We start from the raw sequence: 5,324 nt of genomic DNA on the forward strand, positions 1-5,324 counted from the left end.
AAACCGGGCTCGGACTTCGTGCACGCCGCACCTTGGAGCACACATCGGAGCGCTCCCGGGTTCGCACCAGCATTGCGCACCTTTGATGCGCTGCCTTCACTAATTTCCAGAAAAGGCAAAAAAAAGAAAAAAATGAGATTTTAAAATTTCCGTTTTGAAAGATAGTGAAAAAAACGGAACGCGGGTGCCATCTTGAGCCCGCCCTGGTGTGCAGCCCAGGCAAGTTGTGCGCACCAAGGCACCCACCCTGGCCAAGGTGGGTCACGGGGTGGGTCCTAGGGTGGGTAACGGGGTGGGTACTAAGGTGCGTGCCAAGGTGGGTCATAGGGTGGGTGCCAAGGTGGGCACCAGGGTGGGTGTGCACCAACCCTAGCCAGGGTAGGTCACGGGGTGGTTGTCGGGGTGGGCGTCAAGGAGCCAAGGTGGGTGGCAAGTAGCCAAGTTGCGTGCCAAGGTGGGTGTCGGGGTGGGTGCCAAGGATCCAAGGTGGGTGCCAAGGAACCAAGGTGGGTGTCTGGGTGGGTGCCGAGGTGGGAGCCAGGGTGGGTCCCAAGGTGAGTGCAAAGGTGGGTGCCAGGGTCAAGGTGAGTGCCAATGTGGGTTCCAAGGTGCCAGGGTCAGGGTGAGTGCCAATGTGGGTTCAAAGGTGCTAAGTTGGGTGCGAGGTTGGGTGCGAGGGTGGGTGGGTGCCAAGGTGTGCTAGGTGGAAGCCCGGGTGGGTCGGCATCCCATGGGTGTCGAGTTGGGTGCCTGATGGGTGCTTCTTGTCAAGTTTTAGTCGTCGGGACTCATTTCGAGCCTTAGAGGTCGTTTCTTGTCCGGTTGCCCTGTCTTCGACCTGGGAACCCAATTTTGGTCCTCGGGTCCCATTTTTTTTTGTCTCGCATCCCACTTTTGGCCTGTGGCCTTTTCGGGGTCGATTCTCGTTTTGGGCATCAGAGCATGTTTCTTCTCCTAAAACCCAATATTTGTTTATTAAGTCTCGGAACACATTTTTGTTCTCGTGGACCCATCATGGGTCTTGGAACGCATTTGTGGTCCTTGGGTCCCATTTTGCATCCCGAAACTTGTGTTTTGGTGCTTGATCCCTATTTTGGGTGCCCACCTTGCACCAAGTGCGCACCCGGGGCAAACCGAGCGCCTTGGTGCACCGGGGCAAGATCGAGCGTGCACCCGAGGCGCCCCGAACATGCACCAAGGTGCACTCGGCCCACATGTGAGCGCAGGTCGTTGCGCCCGAGGTGGTGTGTGGGCACCGCGTTGCAGACGGGACACTGCACGCACACGACGCCCCCTACAGGTGCACGCACGTAGGCCGGGCCGGGTGCACACCCGACGCCCTAGCAAGGTGCGCGCACCCGGGCAGGGCTCACACTTGGCGAACGGGGCGCACTTCGCGAGGGAGGGTGTGCACCTCGACGGGGGTGGGTGGCCGGGGTGGATTCGCACGTGGGTCGCGGTTTGCTAAGTACACACTGCGACAAGCTCATAACGGGTGCGATCATACCAGCGTTAGTGCACCGGATCCCATCAGAACTCCGCAGTTAAGCGCGCTTGGGCCGGAGTAGTACTGGGATGGGTGACCTCCCGGGAAGTCCCGGTGTTGCACCCTTTTTTAGTTTTTCGCCGGGCATCGCAATGCTATTTGAATAAACCTTTTGCCCGTTTGCGTTCTCGTCGGGGCCGGGCCGGGCCGGGGTGCGCTGCCCGCACTACCGCGCGCGCGGGGGGCGACACCGAGCGCGCACCCGAGGCGCCCCGAGCACACAGGCCACGGTGCAACCCGGGCGTTGTGCGCGCACCCCGGTGCGCCCGAGGTGCTGCGCGCGCACCCAGGTGAAATCGGTGTGCACCTCGGCCAGTGCGCGCTCGGTCGAGTCGCGCACGTTGGCCAAGGTGCACGGTGATGTTTCTTACTCTAAGGTTCCGCACCAGACGCCCGGGACAGGTGAGCGAAGCTGGGCGGGGCCGGGTGCGCGGCCGGGGCAGGTGCACGCAGCTGGAGAGAGCTTTGGAGCACACTTCGGAGCGCACCAATGATGCGCTCCATTCAAAAGTTTCCTGAAAAGGCAAAAAAAGTTGAGATTATAGAATTTCCCACTTGAGAGATTGTAAAAAAAAAAAATTTAAAATGAAGGAAACGCGGGTGCCAAGGTGTGCGCAGCCCAGCCAAGGTGTGCGCACCAAGGCGCCCACCCTGGCGAAGGTGCACGCAAGGTGCGCACCCGAGGCAAACCGGACAATTAACCCAACTTTCGACTTCGCGCGCACCTTGGAGCGCACTTCGGAGCGCTCCTTGGTGCGCACCAATCTTGGGCACCTCGGAGTGCACCATGGCGCCCACCAAGGTGCGCACCCGGGGCAAACCGAGCTCCGACTTCGTGCGCACCTTGGAGCGCACGAAAGGTGCGCACCATGGCGCCCACCAAGGTGCGCAGCCCAGCCAAGGCGTGCGCATCAAGGTGCGCACCCTGGCGAAGGTGCGCACCCGGGGCAAACCGAGCTCCGACTTCGTGCGCACCTTGGAGCGCACAAAAGGTGCGCAACCCAGCCAAGGTGTGCGCACCCCGGTCAAACCGAGCTCCGAATCGTGCGCACCAGAGGTGCACGCCATCGTGCGCACCTTGGAGCACACTTCGGAGCCCTCCTTGGTGCGCGCCGATGTTGCGCACCTCGGAGCGCACCCGGGGAAAACAATGCAATTAACCCGACTTTCGACTTCGTGGGCACCTCGGAGCGCTCTCGGGTTCGCACCTCGGAGCACACCGAGGTGCGCACCTTTGATGCGCTGCCTTCACCAATTTCCAGAAAAGGCAAGAAAACATTGAGAAGGTGTGCGCACCGAGGTGCCCACCCTGGCGAAGGTGCACGCGAGGTGCGCACCCGGGGCAAACCGGGCTCCGACTTCGTGCACGCCGCACCTTGGAGCACACTTCGGAGCGCTCCTTGGTGCGCACCAGGGCGCGCAACCCAGCCGAGGTGCCCACCCCGGCGAAGGTGCACGCGAGGTGCGCACCCGGGGCAAACCGGGCTCCGACTTCGTGCACGCCATGGTGCCCACCGCGGCGAAGGTGCACGCGAGGTGCGCACCCGGGGCAAACCGGGCTCCGACTTCGTGCACGCCGCACCTTGGAGCACACTTCGGAGCGCTCCTTGGTGCGCACCATGGTGCCCACCAGGGCGCGCAACCCCGCCGAAGGTGCACGCGAGGTGCGCACCCGGGGCAAACCGGGCTCCGACTTCGTGCACGCCGCACCTTGGAGCACACTTCGGAGCGCTCCTTGGTGCGCACCATGGTGCCCACCAGGGCGCGCAACCCCGCCGAAGGTGCACGCGAGGTGCGCACCCGGGGCAAACCGGGCTTCGACTTCGTGCACGCCATGGTGCGCACCGCGGCGAAGGTGCGCACCCGGGGCAAACCGGGCTCCGACTTCGTGCACGCCGCACCTTGGAGCACACTTCGGAGCGCTCCTTGGTGCGCACCAGGGCGCGCAACCCAGCCGAGGTGCCCACCCCGGCGAAGGTGCACGCGAGGTGCGTACCCGGGGCAAACCGGGCTCCGACTTCGTGCACGCCGCACCTTGGAGCACACTTCGGAGCGCTCCTTGGTGCGCACCATGGTGCCCACCAGGCCGCGCAACCCAGCCAAGGTGTGCGCACCAAGGTGCACGCGAGGTGCGCACCCGGGGCAAACCGGGGTCCGACTTCGTGCACGCCGCACCTTGGAGCACACATCGGGGCGCTCCCGGGTTCGCACCGGCGTTGCGCACCGTGGTGGGCACCTCGGAGCACACCAAGGTGGGCAGCGAGGTGCGCACCTTTGATGCGATGCCTTCACTAATTTCCATAAAAGGCAAAAAAAAAACGAGATTTTAAAATTTCCGTTTTGAAAGATAGTGAGAAAAAGGGAATGCTGGTGCCATCTTGAGCCCGCCCTGGTGCGCAGCCCAGCCAAGGTGTGCGCACCAAGGTGCCCACCCTGGCGAAGGTGCGCGCCCGGGCAATTAACCCAACTTCCAACTTCGCGCGCGCCAGGGTGGGAGCGCACCCAACAACCGGGCCTGGGAAGAGCCAATGCGAGAAACCCCACCAAACGCTCTGACAAAAAAAGAGGGGGCGCTCCAGTAACCCCGCTTCGGAGCGCACCCTGGGCAAACCCAGCCAAGGTGCCCACCCCGGCCAAGGTGCAGGCGAGGTGCGCACCCGGGGCAAACCGGGCTCCGACAACGTGCACGCCGCACCTTGGAGCACACTTCGTAGCGCTCCCGGGTGCGCACCTCAGAGCACACCAAGGTGGGCAGCGAGGTGCGCACCTTTGATGCGCTGCCTTCACTAATTTCCAGAAAAGGCAAAAAAAAAAGGAGATTTTAAAATTTCCGTTTTGAAAGATAGTGAAAAAAACGGAACGCGCGTGCCATCTTGAGCCCGCCCTGGTGCGCAGCCCAGGTAAGGTGCCCACCCTGGCAAAGGTGCGCACCCGGGCAATTAACCCTACTTCCGACTTCGTGCGCGCCAGGGTGGCAACCGGGCCTCGGAAGAGCCAATGCGAGAAACCCCACCAAACGCTCCGACAAAAAAAGAGGCGGCGCTCCAATAACCCCGCTTCGGAGCGCAGCCGGGGCAAACCCAGCCAAGGTGCCCACCCCGACGAAGGTGCACGCGAGGTGCGCACCCGGGGCAAACCGGGCTCCGACAACGTGCACGCAGCACCTTGGAGCACACTTCGAAGCACTCCCGGGTGCCCACCGGCGTTGCGCACCGTGGTGGGCAGCGAGGTGCGCACCTTTGATGCGCTGCCTTCACTAATTTCCAGAAAAAGGCAAAAAAAAATGAGATTTTAAAATTTCCGTTTTGAAAGATAGTGAAAAAAAAGGAACGCGGGTGCCATCTTGAGCCCGCCCTGGTGCGCAGCCCAGGCAAGGCATGCGCACCAAGGTGCCCACCCGAGGTGCACACCCGGGGCAAACCGGGCTCCGACTTCGTGCAGGCCGCACCTTGGAGCACACTTCGGAGCGCTCCTTGGTGCGCACCATGGTGCCCACCAGGGCGCGCAACCCAGCCAAGGTCTGCACACCAAGGTGCCCACCCCGGCGAAGGTGCACGCGAGGTGCGCACCCGGGGCAAACCGGGCTCCGACTTCGTGCACGCCATGGTGCCCACCGCGGCGAAGGTGCACGCGAGGTGCGCACCCGGGGCAAACCGGGCTCCGACTTCGTGCACGCCGCACCTTGGAGCACACTTCGGAGCGCTCCTTGGTGCGCACCATGGTGCCCACCAGGGCGCGCAACCCAGCCAAGGTGTGCGCACCAAGGTGCACGCGAGGT

The 5,324-nt window shown here is 63.0% G+C and overlaps 1 non-coding gene across 1 annotated transcript; it reads left to right on the plus strand.

The window, feature by feature from the left end:
- The first annotated feature begins 1,493 nt into the window (after positions 1 to 1,493).
- LOC131866178 (5S ribosomal RNA) lies at positions 1,494 to 1,612 on the plus strand. Its single transcript, XR_009364809.1, has one exon. It is a non-coding gene; the product is annotated as a 5S ribosomal RNA (ribosomal RNA).
- Positions 1,613 to 5,324: the final 3,712 nt, after the last annotated feature.

This window comes from Cryptomeria japonica, unplaced genomic scaffold (genome assembly GCF_030272615.1).
Source record: "Cryptomeria japonica unplaced genomic scaffold, Sugi_1.0 HiC_scaffold_133, whole genome shotgun sequence".
NCBI classification, from domain to species: domain Eukaryota; kingdom Viridiplantae; phylum Streptophyta; class Pinopsida; order Cupressales; family Cupressaceae; genus Cryptomeria; species Cryptomeria japonica.